The sequence below is a fragment of the Canis lupus genome, chromosome X (genome assembly GCF_003254725.2).
Source record: "Canis lupus dingo isolate Sandy chromosome X, ASM325472v2, whole genome shotgun sequence".
Classification (NCBI taxonomy): domain Eukaryota; kingdom Metazoa; phylum Chordata; class Mammalia; order Carnivora; family Canidae; genus Canis; species Canis lupus.
Window position 1 is genome coordinate 85,254,514 of NC_064281.1, and position 18,681 is coordinate 85,273,194.

At 40.9% G+C, this 18,681-nt stretch overlaps 2 protein-coding genes across 4 annotated transcripts in view; one reads left to right on the forward strand and one right to left on the reverse strand.

Annotated features, from left to right (window-relative positions):
• The window catches only part of TRPC5 (transient receptor potential cation channel subfamily C member 5), a 180,181-nt gene that overhangs the window by 86,620 nt on the left and 74,880 nt on the right, over window positions 1–18,681 (reverse strand). The window lies entirely within an intron of this gene.
• The window catches only part of TRPC5OS (TRPC5 opposite strand), a 28,023-nt gene that overhangs the window by 4,825 nt on the left and 4,517 nt on the right, over window positions 1–18,681 (forward strand). The window contains exons 2-4 of one of the 3 annotated variants that reach the window (XR_007409541.1): window positions 5,600–5,641; window positions 13,642–13,799; window positions 15,164–15,263. The gene's annotated coding sequence lies outside the window, so the exon portion shown is untranslated. The remainder of the gene's footprint in view (window positions 1–5,599; window positions 5,642–13,641; window positions 13,800–15,163; window positions 15,264–18,681) is intronic. The other 2 variants (XM_025431528.2, XM_049107937.1) reach the window with 2 other exon arrangements.

Below are 18,681 nucleotides of genomic sequence, written 5' to 3' on the forward strand. Positions count from 1 at the left end.
ATATTGAAACAATATACTACATACCTTAACCAAGGAGCTGGACTAAAGAATCTAGCTGCCACAAAAGGAGAGATTTTCTTTTCTTTTTTTAAAAGATTTTATTTATTTCAGTGATAGAGACGGAAAGCATAAGCAGGGGAGAGAGGGGCAGAAGGAGATGCGACTCCCCATGGAGCAGGGAACTCGATGGGGGGGCTCAATCCCAAGACCCTTGGATCAGGAACTGAGCTTAAGGCAGATAGTTAACTGACTGGGCCGCCCAGGTGCCCCAAAAGGAGAGGCTTTCTATAGCATTACTAAGTTGCTTCTGAGTCACTTTGAGGAGTGAGAGGGAGAAGTAATGCAGAACCAATTGGCATCTTCCAGGATTTAATGGAGTGATGGTTCTACATCTAGAATAACCTTGGAAAGTCCTTGGTCTTGAAGCAGGTCAGTTTCCTACTGTCAGCTGGAATTCTCCTGTACACCTCTGTGCAATCAACTCTCCCATCATTGGGTCAAGGTGAATAAATCAGAGAGATGGGGCTAGTCTCTTATTTCCAAGAAACTTAATTTTATTTTTGTTTGATATAGATAGCATATTTACATGTAAGAATGATCTGTTCTGTTGGGAGAATATGGACTATTAAGCATTATCATTTCTAACAATTCCAGGGATTACTGTAAATCCCTCAGAGATTTTTGTTACATTCAATAGTCACAAGCCTTCTGGTTAATTGACTTTCCTACCTACATTTTCTCAGTAATTGACTAGGAAAGAATCTTCATGAAGTATCCTTTTTCATTTGTCTCTTTTCCCACAAAAGTGGTCATAGCCCACAGGTTTTATACAATTGTAGCCATCTTTTTCTTTTTTAGCCATTGTCCATGCCACACTCCTTGAGGCTTGTCACCAGATTTTCATGCCTCCCTTCCCATCATAACCGTATCCCTGCCTGATCATCAAGAAGCGGGCGGAACTGAAGAAAGACTGAGCTGGTGATGCATGGATTTAGTAAAGGAACCTGAGGATCCTTTAAGCTCTTTCCTTCATTTCCTGATATTTCTAAGGCCAAGCATCAGTTCTGGTGTGTGGTGGCCCTGGAAAGCTCTTGGGTTCTGGAGTCAGTCAGTTCTGGGTTAGAATCCTGTCTGCCACTTACAGCCAGGTGATATTCAGCAACTCACTGTTTCCATATTTTTAAAGTGAGGATGATATTCATTTGTTGCTGCTGTCTGTTTTTCTGACCCCCTGGCCACTTGCCTAGCTCTTTCCCTCGAATTCCTACACCTATTCTTTCATTTTGATCTGTGCCCATTGCTTTTGACTTTGCCCTGTGAGTTTGTAGGGTACAGATTGTTTTTATCTAGTCTTTGACTCAGGGCTATGCAGACTTGCCCTTGGTTTTGTTTGTAGAATGAAAACCCTGAGAGGGCCAGAGCTGTGGTTATTTGTGCTTACCATCATAGCCCCAGGACCTAGGACCATATTTGGAACATAGGAGGTGATCAGTAGATTTTTATGGGATAAATGAATGCACAGGGTTCCTGATCCTAGTGCCCAGATCAGTCCCTTTGACCTACTACTGCACACAGCCTAATGTAAGGAGTGGTTATATCCTACAAGAACAGGCCCTGTTCAGTCACTATCCTGTGAACAGGACTACTTGCCCACTTTGCCTTGGAGAGTACCCACAAATTTCTGTTAGTTCATTCAGGGCTTATCCTGAGTCATCCTGTACTTGAGGAGGTTAATAGGACTGTACAGACCTATTTAAATTGATAAGGATGACAAAAATGATTAGTGGAGCCAAAGTGAACAAATGCTCTTGAGTTCAGCCTTGTGAAGCTTATACTCCCTTCACTGTAATTGTGGCATATTCATATTAAGCCATCTCTCCTCCTCCTCCTCCTTCTCCTCCTCCTCCTCCTCCTCCTCCTCCTCCTCCTCCTCCTCCTCCTCCTCCTTCTTCTTCTTCTTCTTTCAGAGAGAGAGTGAGCAGGAGTCAGGTGGGGTGGTGCAGAGGCCAAAGGAGAGAAAATCTTAAGCTGAATGTGGAGCCCTACACAGGGTTCCATCTCACAACCCTGAGACAATGACCTGAGCTGAAATCAAGAGTCAGATGTTTAACTGACTGATCTACCCAGGCACCCTGTAATCTTTCTTTTTAAATTCCCAATTGTACATTATGGGCAAAAGCTGTCACTTTATCTCTTGTCCTTGAGAAGCCTTTCTTCTATATCTGCTACAAACTTGTTACAAAATGTAGGTGTCCTGGAAGCAGTTGTACAGACCATCTGGACTGAATGAAAAGATTTACTTCTGGGTGGAGTGTTAAGTGAAAGAGTATCCCCTGGTTTCTTGGGGGTTATCAATTCAGTCGTTGCTTCCCGTGTGACATTATAAATACATCTGGTTGCAGTGAGGCTAGAAGTAGCTTATTTCCTGTTGCAGTTGGATAAGGTGGAATTATGCCCATTCCTATTTATGACTCAGAGAGCCGCCTGAAACTGCAGGATAACTGAGGTAATGGCAGATGAAAACCAGGGTAGGTGAGGGCTGAACGGAGTTTTTGATTGAGGTTACTTTTAGTAAAGAGGCTTTAGGCAAGTATAGTCCTATTAACTGCAATTTAGCTAGGCCTAAGCAATGGTTAATTAAGGCAAAGCCAGGGCCTATCCAGGAGCACAGTTTAGATAAGGCCTAGCTGGGGCTTAAATTAAGCCATAGTCATAGTTAGGCCTAACCAGGGCACAGCCAGGTTCAAAGTCTAGTTAAGGCCTAGTCAGCCTGGTTGAGGGCTAGTCAGCACAATTAAGATGTAACCAGAGCCTAAGCCTACCTATGGCTTAGTTGCTCAGTTAAAGCCTAGATAACCCAGTTAAGGTCTAGTCAGAATCTGGTTAAGGCATACCCAGGGCCTAAGTGTAGTTAACTACTAGTCAGAATATAGTTAGACTTAGCCAGACCATGTTTAGGACCTATCAGAGTCTTCTTAAGGTTATGCCAGGTCCTAAGCCTAGTTAAAAGCAAGATAGCTTGGTGAAGGCCTCATCAGAGTATTGTCAAAGCACAGCCAGTGCCTTAGCCTACTTTTGGTCCTGGCAAATCCCATTTAAGGCCAATGGACCTAAGAGTACTTAAATCCTAATCATAGTCTAGTTAAGTCCTAGCAAGGGCATAAACAAAGTTTAATTCTAGTCACAGCTTAGTTAGGACTTAGCTAGGTCTAAACCTTGTGAAATTGTAGTCAGAGCCCAGTTAAGTTTTAGTCAGGGCCTCTCCTGACTAAATTTGTGGGTATTCTCCAAGGCAAAGTGGGCAAGTAGTCCTGTTCACAGGATAATTGTAGTCAGACCCTAGTTAAGTGTTAGAGCCCAGTGAATGTCCAGCCAGGCTCTAAGGCTAGTTTAGACTTTGTTAAAGTCTGGTTAAAGCCTGGTCAGTGTTTAAGCTTATTTAAGGTCTATTCAGAACCCAGATAAAGCCTAACCTTAGTTCAGTATTAGTCAGAAACAAATTAAGGTATAGACAGGGCCTAAGCTTAGTCAAGGCCCAACCAGAGCTTGTTAAGATATAGCAGAGTCTAAGCCTATAGGGTTAAAAGCTAACATGGTTTAAGATCTCCTCAGAGTATGATAAGTACTAGCCATGGCCTAAGCCTAGTTTATGTTTAGTCAGAGACCAGTTGGGGCCAAAATCTAGTTAACTTTTAGTAAGAAACGACTTGAGGTACATCCAGGACCTAAGCTTATTAAAGCCTTTTCAGAGCTTGGTTAAGGCCTAGCCAGAGCCTTGTTAAGGTATTCCTAGGACCTAAACCTAGTTAAAAGTTAGCCAGCCCAGTTGAGGCCTAACTGGGGCTAAAGCCTAGTTCAGGCTTAGTCAGAGCCCCATAAAGGTCTAGTCAGAACCTAAGAGTCTAGTTAATGTATAGCCAGGGCTTGAGACTAGTTAAGGGATAGTTTGTCCAATTAAGGCCTAGTTAGTTTATTTAAGGCCCAGCTAGGGCCAAAACCCAGTGAAAGTTTCATCAGTCCAGTCAAGGCCTAGTCAGGGCTCAGCTGAGACTTAGGGTTCAGTTCAGGCCTAGTCAGTGCCTGAGACTGGTTAAAGCTCGGCCAGCTCACGTAAGGTGTAACCAGGATTGAAACATAATTTTGGCCTAGCTAGAACCCATTTAAGCCCTAGCCAGGGTCAAAATGTAGTTAAGGTATAGTTGGGATCTAATTAAGGCCTAGCTGCAGCCTAAATCTAGAGAAGCCATAGTCAAGGCCTAGTTAAGGGATATTAGGTTTCTAAGCCCAGTTAAGACTTAATCAGTGCAGCTAATGCCTGGTCAGTTCAGTTAAGGCTTAATAAGCTCAGCTGAGTCCTCGTCAGGGCCTAAGCCTAGTTTTTTCTGTTGTTTTTTTTAAAAGATTTTATTTATTTATGGGAGACACACAGAGAGAGGCAGAGGGAGAAACAGGCTCCCTGTGGGGAGCCCGATGAAGGACTCAATCCCCAGACCCCAGAATTATGACCTGAGCCGAAGGCAGATGCTCAACCACAGAGCCAGTCAGGAGCCCCAGGGCCTAAGTCCACTTGAGGTCTATTTGAATCCCACTTAAGGTCTAGCCATGGACTAAGCCTAGCCGGGACCTAGCTCTAGAGAAGACATAGATAGCCAGAGTCTATTTTTAAGGTGTAACAAGGCCTGAGTCTTTTAAAGGCCTATTTAGCCCAGTTAAAGCCCAGAATTGGGCTGAACTTAGTGATGTTGTAGTCAGAGTGTAGTTAGGTCCTAGCCAGGCTTAAGCCTAGTTAATGCCTAGTTAGAGTCTAGTTAAGGTGAAGCCAGGGCCTATATCTAGTTAAGGCCTTGTCATCCCAGCTAAGGCCTACTTAGGCCCTTCACTCTGTTAAGGGCTAGTCAAGACTAGGGTAACCAGCTTATTCCAGTTTGCCCAAGACTTTCCATATATAGCACTGAAAGTCTGGGTCCTGGAAAATCCCTTGGTCCCTGCAAGGGATCAAGTCACTGACTGGTCACTCTAGTCAAGGCCTTTTTTTTTTTTTAAAGATTTTATTCATTCATGAGAGACAGGGAGAGAAAGAGAAAGAGAGGCAGAGACACAGGCAGAGGGAGAAGCAGGCTCCATGCAGGGAACCCGATGTGGGAATTGATCCCGAGACTCCAGGATCATGCCCTGGGCCAAAGGCAGGCACTAAACCGCTGAGCCACCCAGGGATCCCCAAGTCAAGGCCTTTTAAAGAAAACTTTCCTTTGCCTTGGAGTTTACAAAGCACATTCATAGTTTATAGTTTTTGTTTATAGTTTACAAAACACATTTTCAACCTTATTTTGTCGGAGTATTATAGTATCTACTTGAGATAGGTGTTATCGTCATCCTTGATATATATATAGATGAATCAACTCAGGTTTTGAGAGAAGGGCCTTCCTCAATGCCATACAGCGTCAAAGGTAGAGTTTAATCAAATTTCAAAATGTTTGAATTCAAAAGCCATGCTGTTATTTTTCAAGCTACAGTAAAGGGGCATTTCCCCATAATTAAAAGCTGTTGAAATGATAAAAGTTAACACTTGCTCAAGGTATTACCATCATCCTGTTTGCAGGTCAGGAAAGTGAGTTATGGCAAGCTTTGCGACCTGCCCAAGGTAAGAAAAATTTTAAACTTAAACTCAGGGTTCTCTGCCTCCAATTCTCTGCCTCCTTATTTTTCCCCTTTAACGATAGTCTCTTTCCTTCATCCATCCTACTTGCTCAGTGTCGGGTACACATCTGTGTGGCTGAGACTCTTGGTGATGTCTGGAGCTATCAATGATGTTTCCATGCATACGTTATCTGAAGTCCATCAGGCATTTGGTAGACTGTTCTTGTGTTGACACTTCTGTTTGCAGCCTGAGGGTTATCTATTGGATAGATGCTCATCTCATTAGGGAAAGGTTGTTAAGCCTGGCAGCAGAGCTGACATGGTAGTAGAGTCAAGCCTCAACCACTTGATTTGCTGTGATCAAAGGATAAAGACAATAAAGAGAAACCTTGTCTCCTTGGGAGTTCTTGGGAGGGTGACTGGATATATCCATGTTATAATGACATTTTGGGGACTAGGGAAAGAGATCAGGCCTCCCTCTCTGTTACTGTGGATTCTGTTGCCAGAAGGCACTGAGAACTTGGCTTGCCTTTTCCTGGCTGTGCCATTTCTCTTGCCTCCTGTAAGCTTACCAGGGGTGACAGGTGTCTCTGTTAAAAAGCCTGTATGCAAATATAGCTGTATCTTCCACTATGTTATCCCGAGGACAAAATAGTTGCCACCCCTGCAGAATGTAGCAGCTTCTGGATTGGATGCCAATGGTAGCAGCGTGCCAAGCATGAAGTATCCTGTTCCCCCCAACCCTGCCAAATAAACACCAGCTTCCTCTTCAGTGTTACATTTAAAGGGACAGCCTCCACTCTTCTTGTATGGCAGAGATAGAAGGGGAAAGCTTTCAACATGGGTGGTCTGTGGCTCGGATGGTGGCACTATGGAAGAGACCACCCACTAGGATACACTTTAGGTAGTGCCTTCTTGGACTGTAATTTCCTGCTCTCTGCTCTTAGGTTGCTTTGGAGAACTATTTGGTTTACTGAATAATGTGAAAGGAAGATAGAGCTGGTTAGGAAGGAACAAATGATTTATTCCATTGAGCAGCTGGTAGATTCAAACATTGCTTTCTTTCTTGGAGAGAACATCATGTGGGAATGGCATTATTTTCTCTGACATTCACATGATGACTCCCCACATAAACTCAGGCCTTTAGATGACTTCATGTGTTTGCATTTCCATGAGCTAGTGAGGCACATTCAGCTTCGAGGCATTGGGTTAATGGCATAAGCAGGCCATATCTCTGTCCTAATAAAAGATCTGGAAGACCTTTCCTTGGGGACTGGGGGCTTTGCAGTATACTGTTGGAGGCTATGGAAAAAGAGCACGGAACTAGTTTTCTGGTTCTACTACATTCCAGTTACATGACTTTGAGTAGATTGTTTTGCCTCTCTGGGTATCAATTTTTCTAAATGTAAAATGGAGGTAATAAACACTGTGTTACCCTATCCATGCTATGTGTTAACGGTGAAGATCAAATGAGATATAATGTGAAAATACTAGAAAAAGTATAAAATCCTATACAAAAGGTAAGGAATTATTAGTCCTATTATTCATTCAACAAATATTTATTGAATACCCACTGTGTATGTTTAAACATGTAACTCTCATTGAGAAGATGAGATGTGAGCAAAGAGTTTCAAGGAGGTGAGGATATTTGAGCAGATATTTGAGCAAAGAACGTTCCAGACAGAAGTAGTAGGCAGTGCAAAGCACCTTCAGAGGAAGTGTGCCTGGTGAGTTTGGGGAATGGTCAAGTGGCCAGAGTGGCTGGAATAGAAGGAGGGGAGTGAAGTAGAAATGAAGTTGTAGATTACATTGTGGAGGGCCATGTAGTCCATTATAAGGATCTGGGCTTTACTCTGAAGGACATGCAGAACCATTAGAGGAGGACAGACATGAACTGACTTACATTTTATTTTATTTTATTTTATTTTATTTTATTTTATTTTATTTTATTTTATTTTAATGATAAAGAATGTGTGTGCATGCATGAGCAGAGGATAGGGAGAGGAAGAGAGAATCTTAAGTAGGCTTCATGCCCAGCACAGAGCCCAATACAGGGCTCGATCTCATGACATTTCGATCATCATGACCAGAGCCAAAATCAAGAGTCGGTTGCTTAATCAACTGAGCCACCCAGGCACCCCATTCTGACTTACATTTTATTTGTTTTTAAAAAGATTTATTTATTTATTTGAGAGAGAGAAAGCACGAGGGGGAGGGGCAGAGAGAGAGGGAAACTTAAGCAGACTCTTTGCTAAGTGTTGAGCCCTACATGGGGCTCGATCTGACAATCCTGAGTTCATGACCCCAGTTAAAACCAAGAGTCAGATGCCTAAATTACTGCACCACCCAGGCACTTCCTGACTTACATTTTAAAGAGCTCACTCTGGTTGTTGTGTTGGGAAGAGGTTGGGGTGAAGCAAAAGGAATCCTATGAGGAGGTTATTAAAATAATCAATGTGTGAGGTAGATGCCAGTGGCTCACAATGGCAAATTATTAGATTTTGAGTATATTTTGAAGGCAGGGCCAAAAGGATATTGGCTATGGATTGAGGGGAAAAGAAAAAAAGTCAAGGAAAACTCAAGATTTTTGAGCTTGAGTAGTTAGAAGGATAGAGTTACCATCTACTGAGCTGGAGAAGGCTATAAGTAGAATAAGTTTCGGAGGGAATATCAAGGATCTAGTTTTGGATATACTGAGTTTTATATATCACAGGTCAGGGTAAAGGCAATTAGATACACAAAGATGAAATTCTGGAGAAAGGTCAGAACTAGATAAATAAATTTGGGAGTCATCTGCATATAGGTGTTATTTACAGCCTGTATGAGATTGCTAAGGAAGTAGTTATAGATGGAACATAAGACGACCTGGGAGTTATCAACCATGTCAAGTGTGGAAGCCACTGGAGACTTGGACAAGGATACTTAAGTGGAGTGGCCATTCTATTTAACTAAAAGTGTGTGTTTTAGAACAGAAATATTTAACCTGGTAATATTGGTCATGAGATAAGAGAGAGATTTGGTTCTTGTCAACCAAACCTGCCTTAAGATTCCCCTGCCTCTAGCTAATATTAAAAAAAATCTGTGAGGCATCCTGAAAAGACAAGTCCATCCAGCCTTTCACTTGAGGGCTCTTGCCAGACCAAAGAACTGTGGCCCAGATATGCTTTTCTGAGTGCCAAGCATATAGGTAATGGATGAGCTCTTTATCCATGTTTAAAATGCTAACCTTTGGCCCCTTTTTGAACCTTCAGAGGCAGAGGATAAAATGTTCAGAGGGAAAGGAAACAATAAATTCATGCCCAAGGGCAAAGCATTATCTTTATAGAATATTAAGAAATGTTTTCTTTGCCTCCCTTCCTCCAATTTATTCTGATTGTATTTATCTCAGAGGTCAAACATGGAGAAGTCTTATTTTTTTATTTCTGTGGAGCAGCATATGGTCTTTGGGTGATTTTAATGTTCATGTAGGTTTTTGCTATCTTTCCTTTTTACTAGAATGTTCTAAGTGTGGTTGCACTATGGGAACAATAATAGGGATGAGGACAATAAAATGGTTATACTCAAGGAGCCCTGTGGCCTATGAGCTACTTGGTAAGCCACCCACCATGGCCATATTGTGTTCTTGTTGCCATCTTAACACTGTTTCTTATTCTGTTGGTGATCAGGAGTTCCCCAGAGCATTACTAGGTACCATCATGTAAGGTACAGCACAGAGGGTCAAGAGACTGAAGAATTAGATTCTCACTCTTGCTCTGCTACTAACCAGCTGTGAAATCTTGGAAAATCACTTATCAATGTTGGGTCTTCATTTCCTTAGTCATAAAAAAGGAATAATCCTTGCTGCACAGGATGTTATCAGGATTAAATACATTAATGTATGTGAAAGTACTTGAGGATATAATTAGCAGAAGGAGGAAACTATGAAACACAGATAAACTACCAAGGGAGGTTATGGAATCTTATTTTGAGATGATAAAAAACAGAAGCACTCTTCCTTTGGTGGATAAGCAGTGAGCACATTTGCAGGCAGATGGAAGAACTATATGGCCTTTGATCTTTCTTACAGTTAGAAAAAGAAACAAATTGGGTCTCTCCTGGCAAGCTGACATTTGCCACAGAAACAGAGGAGGCCACGGTTGGTGCTTAGTCTTGCTTTTTATCAAATTTCTGAGAAGTATTCTTGAAACTCAAGACTAAATCCAGGTTAGGATAGTAGAGGATAAGAAGTATGCAAAGATATATGTATGATGCTCCCTTTCTTACCCAAATGATTCACATAGGAAGATCTGAAAGTCTGGGCTGGTTCAAGTGAAGTCATGCTAGACACGGGATAATGGCCTTCATTATCTTGCCTGAATGACTTTGCCAATTACTCTCCAAGTAAGTGTTTCCAAAGAATAGCTAGTTAATGCTTTGAAAGATTTATTGCCATAAGACCAAGTGTAGGGCCTTCTCCATGCAGCTGGTGCTACACTGGAGGACTAGCCAATGAGCAGTCTGACGCATGGCCAGCTTCTACCTGACAGGGCGAGGAGCCAGAGTGAGTGGATGCTTCAAAGGCAAGAAGCAGTTAGGTTAGGAAGATCCACCAATCTTCAAGGATTCCCTGCCTGACTGGTCTCAGGTCTCCTGAAAGGGTTATGTGGGAGCAAGAGTCACAAGATAGTCCTGATCCCTCACATCTTTACCCAAGTTCAAAGTCATGTGAGTTCCAACTATGAGCTAAGTTGTCATATCTTTTTTTTTTTTTTTTTTTTTTTTTTTTATTTTTTTTTTTATTTATATATGATAGTCTCACAGAGAGAGAGAGAGGCAGAGACACAGGCAGAGGGAGAAGCAGGCTCCATGCACCGGGAGCCCGACGTGGGATTCGATCCCGGGTCTTCCAGGATCGCGCCCTGGGCCAAAGGCAGGCGCCAAAGCGCTGCGCCACCCAGGGATCCCTAAGTTGTCATATCTGGTACTTCCTTCTAGGTTTTGTAAAACCTGCAGTTGTCCCCCCCTCCTTCTAGGGGTCACTAGTCAGTACTCAGGATGCACCACACACTGTTTCTTGGATCCCAGGATTTTTCCAGAACAATGACATTAGCTAGTATATATTAAGAGCTTCCTATATACCAGGCACCATTCTAAACTTGTTGTGTATATTAACTCAGGTTGTTCTCATGATCATTATTAACTTCATTTTACAGTTGAGAAACTGAGGCAAAGTAGGTTGGCCACCTTCCAGGTCATAGGTGGAAAAGTTGTGATTCAAACACTGATCTGTTTGACACAGATCCTACACGATCCTACCCTTACAACTACTAGCATCGCTTGACTGTATCTCCCAAAGAAAATACACAAACAAACAAAAGCGATGTGCCTTTTTCCTTCTCAGAAATCTGAGAAAAGATGTGGAAATAAAATCTCTTTTCCTGTTACTTCCAAGTTTCGTCCTTATTTCCCTTATTTTAGACCCTGTCCTCTGCACTGGTAATATTTAAAAAGCCAAGAACCTTTCTAGAAGTAGTACAGCTCTTTTTAGTGTCTCTGAGAGTGGGGGGAGGGCTGTGCGCTTCTCACCAGAGCCAAAATTCAGGGACAAGCCTGTGCAGAGTCCTACCAAGTCAAGATGGGGGGGAGGCTGTTCTCCTGTTTGGATAGTTTTGAGGAAACTCTTTGTCTGTCTAGGAAAATAACCAAGAGATACATTTTCAAAAGTGGTTGTTTTTCTCCAGTGACTAAGTTGTTTTTCGGAAGGGTAAGCAAGAATTTGTGATTCTCTCTGCAGCAGTGAGCAAATTTGGAAGAGGAGGAAAGAAATTCAGTAGAATTCAGTTTAAATTGACCATAAGGACATTTCCTACTCCCGCTCTTTCCAGTTTCTGTTTTGAATTTTTCATATATTTTCAAGAAGGGACCATGTTTAGCTCCTCAGCTGCACAATCCTTTCCTTTCTCTCTTGATAAATTAAAGATGGTTCATGGGGATTTTAAATGTCATATCCTATAACAGGCAAAAGCCTTATTGCACACAGTTTTTTTTTTAAGGCAAAGGTTTGTCCCTTCAAAAAAAGAGTTTAAAGGGTAAATACTGTTGCTTTGTTCACTGTAATCCCCTTGCCCAGAGAGTACCAGCTATGTCAAAATTATGAAATTTGTCAGGGCGCCTGGGTGGCTTAGTCAGTGAAGCATCTGCCTCTTGATTTTGGCTCAGGTCATGGTCTCAGGGTCTTGAGATCAAGCCCCTGTGTCAAGCTACACACTGACCATGGAGCCTGCACGTCCCTTTCCCTCTGCTCCTCCCCCAGCTCCTTCTCTCTCTCTCTCTCTCAAATAAAATCTTTTAAAAAATTATAAAATTTTTCATTTGGGGACAAGGACCTCTCAATGTTTTCCTCGGGGGGGGGACAGCAATAAGAAGTAAGGTCTGGGAAGGGCTTTTAAAAAAATATCTGTATTGAATGCATGTATGCAAATGGTACTGCGGCACCAGAGAAGGGAGCATTTTGAAAAAAATTTCCTGTTTGTAAATAGGAACCTGGCACCTACACTCACCAAAGGCACATTTTAATCTCTCCCACATAACTGCCTCTGTTCCCCTTGGATATGAACTAATTTACCTTGCCTGATGCAGAGAAGCTTATCAACTATAAACATGGACCCAGAGGATTTGTATTTCTTTGCTCCTTTTCCATCCTACTGTTAGACACTTATTGCCAGTTTGCTAGTTATGAGCACCACAAAATAGCAGGGTAAGACTATCAGCTAAATGAAAAATGATGGCTCTTGATTAGTTGTGCTGACAAAAATGTCATAAAAGTGAGATTAATAAGAATCTATGGGTTAAAGACTCTAGTTATCAGATGGATAGGATGGCCTCTGCCCCAGCTGTCTTTCTGAGCTACTTGGAAGATGTGGGTCATCTCATCTTGTGTTAGTTTATGACTACATCTAGCTATAAGCCCTCTTGCTTTACTTAGTTAGCACTGACCTGAGGTAGAGAGCCAAATGGGCCAAAGGGACCCTTTTCTGTACCTTCAGATTTCATTCCATTTTCATTGGCCGTGATGACTGGCTTGCTAAACACTGGCAAGACTCTCATCACTGTCTTGCTGTTCCTACTGGTTTTACAAGAAAGAGACCTGCAATTAAAAGTCAGATAATTTTTTTGAGATATACATACAGCGAAGTGCACAAATTGTAAGGGTACCCCTGAATGTTTATTTTTTAAATTAAATTTTATTTTTTAAGATTTTATTTATTCATTTGAGAGAGAGATAGTGAAAGAGAGCATGAGCAAGGGGCGGGGACAGGGAGAAGCAGGCTCCTCATTGTGCAGGGAACCCAATGTAGGGCTTAATCCCAAGACTCTGGGATCATGCCCTGAGTCAAAGACAGATGCTTAACTGACAGCCATTCAGGCACCCCAGAATTTTTTTTTTAGAAAAACATGTAATCATATCATGACAGAGAACCTTTCTAGCACCCTAGAAAGCTTTTTCATATCCCTGGCCAGTCAATAACCCCCCACCCAAAGGTAATCACTATGTTTACTTCCATTCCATAGTTTTGTTTACTTGTTTTAAAATTTCATGTAAATGGAATTATATGATACACACTTTTACACATCTGGTTTCTTTCAGTATTCTTGTGCTTGTATTTTGGGGACATTTGTACACTTTTCTTTTCGGTTATATACTTAGAAATAGAATAGGGTCATGGGATAGAGGTACATTTGGTTTTAGCAGATAATGTCCAACAGTTCTCTAAAGTACTTATACCAGTTAACACTCACCAACAATGTATGAGAGTTTCAGTTGCTCCCTGTTCTTCTCAATGCTTGGTATTGTCAGGTTTTTTTCCACGCTAGCTGTTCTTTGGTGGGGTTTTGTGTGTCTAATTGTAGCTTTAATTTGCATTTTCTCACGTACAGTAATGAAAAGCTGTTCATATGCTTGTATGCCACTTGAATGTTCTCTTCTGTGAGGTGCCATTTAATTCTTTGTAACCTATTGTGTAGCCAAACTGTGGAAGGAGCCTCGGTGTCCATCGGAAGATGAATGGATAAAGAAGATGTGGTCTATGTATACAATGGAATATTACTCAGCCATTAGAAACGACAAATACCCACCATTTGCTTCGACGTGGATGGAACTGGAGGGTATTATGCTGAGTGAAGTAAGTCAGTCGGAGAAGGACAAACATTAGATGGTTTCACTCATATGGGGAATATAAAAAATAGTGAAAGGGATTATAGGGGAAAGGAGAGAAAATAATTGGGAAAAATCATAGAGGGTGACAGAACATGAGAGACTCCTAACTCTGGAAAACAAACAATGGGTAGTGGAAGGAGAGGTGGGCAGGGGGTTGGGGTAACTGGGTGGCGGGCACTGAGGGGGGCACTTGACGGAATGGGCACTGGGTGTTATGCTATATGTTGGCAAATCGAACTCAAAAAAGCATACAGGAAAAAAACGGGAAAGAAAAAAGATAATTCTTTGTAAACTTTTTTAAAAAATTGGATTCTCTCTTTTTCTTATTGATTTGAAAAACTGTAAAAAATATATGTATATACTGGATACAAGTCCTTTGTTATACAGTGAATATTTTTTCCCAGTCTGTGGTTGGTCTTTTCACCCTTTTAAGGAGTCTTTTAATAAATTGAAGTTATTTATTTTTATGAAATCTTCTTTCATAGTTAATATTTTTTTCTGTCAAATAAGAAATCTTTGCCTACCAAGGTCAAGAAGATAGTTACCTATGGTTTGATCTTGAAGATTTATTGTTTTATCATTCATGTTAGGTCATGTTATCATGATCCATTTACTATTTTATTATTATTATTATTATTAATTTTGGTATGTGGTGTGAGGTACTGGCCAGGGTTCTGTTGATTTGTTTGTCCTTGTGCTTGTACCATGCTGTCAAAATTATGTAGCTATAAAGCTAACCTTGATATCTGGCAGTGTATGTCTTCCAATTTTGTTTTTCAAGATGTTTTGGCACCTTGTCCCAGTACCCTTTGGGGATGGTTTTGAGTTGATTAACTCATTAGAAACCCCACAGCCTCCTAGCTTCAAACTCTAGGTATCATTTTGAAGGAGGGACTGGTAGTGTTTGTGGCAGTCCTCTTCCCTCTAGTGAGAATTTGTCTCTGAAGTACCATGAGACGGTGGGAAATTTCACAGAGCTTTTCCCTGCTCAGGAAGGAGCCTAGAACTCAGCTGACTTCAGGTGAAGAAAACTAATCCTGCATTTCAGGCTTCTCAAATTTCCAATCCATTATGCTCACCTCAAATGTTATGCAGATCTCTCCTTTTTGGGATAGTAGACTCCTTTTGCCTTGGGGGACAAACCTCATCTTCAACTTGTGCCCAGAATGAGCAAATGTCTCAGTGGAAAAAAAAAGCTCCTGATGACCAGCTCACTTAGGAAGGGCCTTGTGCTCTCAGAAATTTTAGGTTATCTTGCCTGTGTCTCCACAGATCAGGGATATCTTTACATATTGATTTTGCAATTTTATCCTTCTTTTTTTTTTTAAGTTGTGACAGGAACATTCACATCCTCGCTTGAAAGCCAAAGTCCTGAAAATATCCAGGAGTTGGAACCTTGACTTTCTCATCCATCTCGGGTCCATCACAGGTGAGTAGTTTGAGTGTTTGGGCCAATTCAGCAGGTCAGTGGAAGGGCAGATAAAAGAACACAGCATTTCTTTCACAGATGATGGGGATCCTTGAGGGCACTGATCAGGCTGTCTCCATCCCTCTGCTTTAGGGCTCACAGTTAATTTGGAATTCATCCAGTTTCCAGGGATGGCAAATGAGATTAACATTCTAGTTCTATCCCTGCTCAAAATGAACTGTCAGCTCTGGCCTGAATAAGGCAAATTTTGCTCCTATGTAGGCACCTGAATTGGTGCCATCTGGCATAGGACTTTTAGGAGTCAGACTTGGACTGACTTTTGGTTTTGCATCTTTACTTACCCTGTGACTGTGGGCAAGCTTGTTAATTTCTCTGATTCTCAATTCTATCTATAACTTCATAGAGTTACTGTGAAAATTAAATGTCCTAATATAAGACAAGTGAGTTTCACAGAAACAATAGATCTTCTACAAATGTGAGTATTTATTAGAATAATTATTTATGGGCATGTCATCTCATCTAATATATAGTTCTTGAGGCTGGGGATTATGCTTGGTTGCATTTTTGGAAGAAGTAAAATTTACATGCAATGAGATGCACAAATCTTACGAGTACTATTTAGTGAGTTTTGACAAATGCATATTCATATTCCTTTGTAACACAAAACTCTATCTAAAATATAATCATTACCATCACCCCAGAAAGTTCTATTGTGCCTCTTCCCAATCAGTTCTCCCCTAGATGCAACCACTTCTCTGATTTTTTTCTATCATAGGTCATTTTGCATTTTCTAGAGTTGCATATGAATGGAATCCTATAGTATGTATTCTTTCATGTCTGGCTTCTTTCATTAAGTATAATGTTTTTGATATCCATTCATGCTGTGGTCCCTATCAGTAGTGACTTTCTTTTTCTTGCTGATTAGTATTACATTATATGAATATATTTCATTTTGTTTATCCATTCTCCTTTTGATTGACAGCTGGGCTCTTTCTGCTTTTTTTGTTTTGCTATTATGCATAAAGCTGTTATAACCATTCTTCTAAAAGTCTTCTTGTGAATTTCATTTCTCTTGGTTAAATACCACAGGGTGAAATTGCCGGGATCAGGTGGATGCTTGCTTCGTTTTATAAGAAACTGCCAGACAGTTTCAAAGAGGTTGTACCATTTTATACTCCCACCAGCAATGTGTGAGAATTCTGATTGCTTTACATCTTTGTCAACATCTGGTATTGTCAGTCTTTAATTTTAGCCAGCTTAGTTAGTATGTTGTGGTGACCTATTGTGATGTTAATTTGTATTCCTTTGATGACTAATGATGTTGAATATGTTTTCATGTGCTTATTAGCTATTTATTTTTCTTCCTTTGTGAAATGTTTGTCCAAATCTTCTGCCCATTTTTAATTGGTTTATCTTTTGATCATTGAGTTCTAGGGGCCCTGTTTTTTTTAAGTGAGGTACAAGTGACATATAACAGTATATTAGTTTCAGATATACAACAGAATGGTTTGATCTTTGTATATATTGCAAAATGATCACCACAATAAATGTCACTAACGTCCATCACCACATGTAGTTACAAAACATTTTTTCTTGTTATGATAATTTTTGAGATTTACTCTCCTAGTAACTTTCAAATATGCAATACAATATTATTCACTATAGTCACCATGCTGTACATTACATCCTGTGACTTATTTAGTTTATAGTGGAAAGTGTGTACATTTTGACTTCATTCACCCACTTCACTCACCACCCACCCCCTAGTCAGCAGTGTTCCCCAAACCACACGTTGCAGAATGATCACCCCTGAGACTCCACCCTAAGCCCAGGCCTCCAGAGCTGCCCTGTTCCATGCCTACTTCTCTGCGCATTTTGACAGATTCCTCTCCAGCTCCCAGTCCGTGGACACGGGACTGTTCACCTGACATCAGAGACACTGACACTTCGTATCCTTGAATGCCCCAGCTTCCATGGACCTGCAGTGCCTGAGGGCACCAGTCCACCTGGCCATGCACAGGCAGGCAGTGGGTGGATGGTGGCCCCCCACCGATGGCCTGTCATTTTGCAAAAGTCACCTAAACTGAGCCATCAGGCTTTCATATGGGGATACCTACATCTCAGGGGGGCATGGGGATTAGCGGTGTTCTTTATATATTCTGGTTACATGTTCTTTGTCAGATAAATGAGAAAGGGATGGTTAGGGGAGCTTTTTTAGGTTGGAGGGTAAGAAATTTGAGAAGATGACATTTAAACTGAGACCAGAATGACAAGAAGCCATTTTTTCCCCTAGGGGAAGGGATCCTAGGCAGAGGGAACAGTTAATAAAAAGGCCCTTAAGGAACACTATACACTGTTGGTGGAAATATAAATTGGTGCAGGCACTATGGAAAACAATGTGGAGTTTCCTCAAAAAATTAAAAATAGAACTACCATATGATATAGTGATTCCACTTCTGGGTATTTATCTGAAGAAAATAAAAACACTAATTTGAAAGGATACACATACCCCATGTTCATTGCAGCATAATAGCCAAGATACATGGAAGCAACATACATATCTATCAGTGGGTGAATGGAAAAGAAGATGTGGTTTATATACACAACAGAATACCCCTCCGTCATAAAAAAAAGAGATCTTGCCATTTGCAACAACACGGATGGATCTAGAGGGTATTATGCTAAGTGAAATAAGTTGGGCAGAGAAAGACAAATACTATATGATTTCATTTATATGTGAGATCTAAAAACAAAACAAATGAATAAACAAAACAAAACTCATAGATACAGAGAACAGATTGGTGATTATCAGAGAAGAAGAGGATTGGGTGGTAGGCAAGAAGGCTGAAGGGAGTCAGCTGTATGGTGATGGATGGTAACTAGATTTATTGTGGTGATCACTTTGTGATACATGCAAATATCAAATTATTATGTTGACTACCTGAAACTAATTTAATGTTATATACCAATTTGGAGTCAATAAAAAATACATACAAATTAAACTGAAAAAGCTTAAGAGATATATTTAAAAATGGCCCTTAAGGTAAGTTGGAGCTGGGCACAAACTATCCAAAATACCCGTTTTAGGCAAACTAAGGTACCTAGTTTACCTTAGTAAACTTACCAAGCAGGGGCTGCTTGATTTAAAAATTACCGCAACTGGAATAAGCTGATGCTATAGTTTTACTCTTTCTTAGTACTATAGGACTCAGCAGTTTCTCAACACCCTCCTTGTTTTCCCCATACCCTCCAGATCCTAGGTTCCAAGATGATTTGAAGCTAGGAACTGTGGATTAGTTAACACAATGGTCAATAGAGTTAAGGCTAAGTCAGGAAATGTATTCCCTTTAAAGGTGACCAAGTGATAGAACAGATCAAGGTTTGCATAAGTAAAAAGTGACCACACTTATCTTTGTAA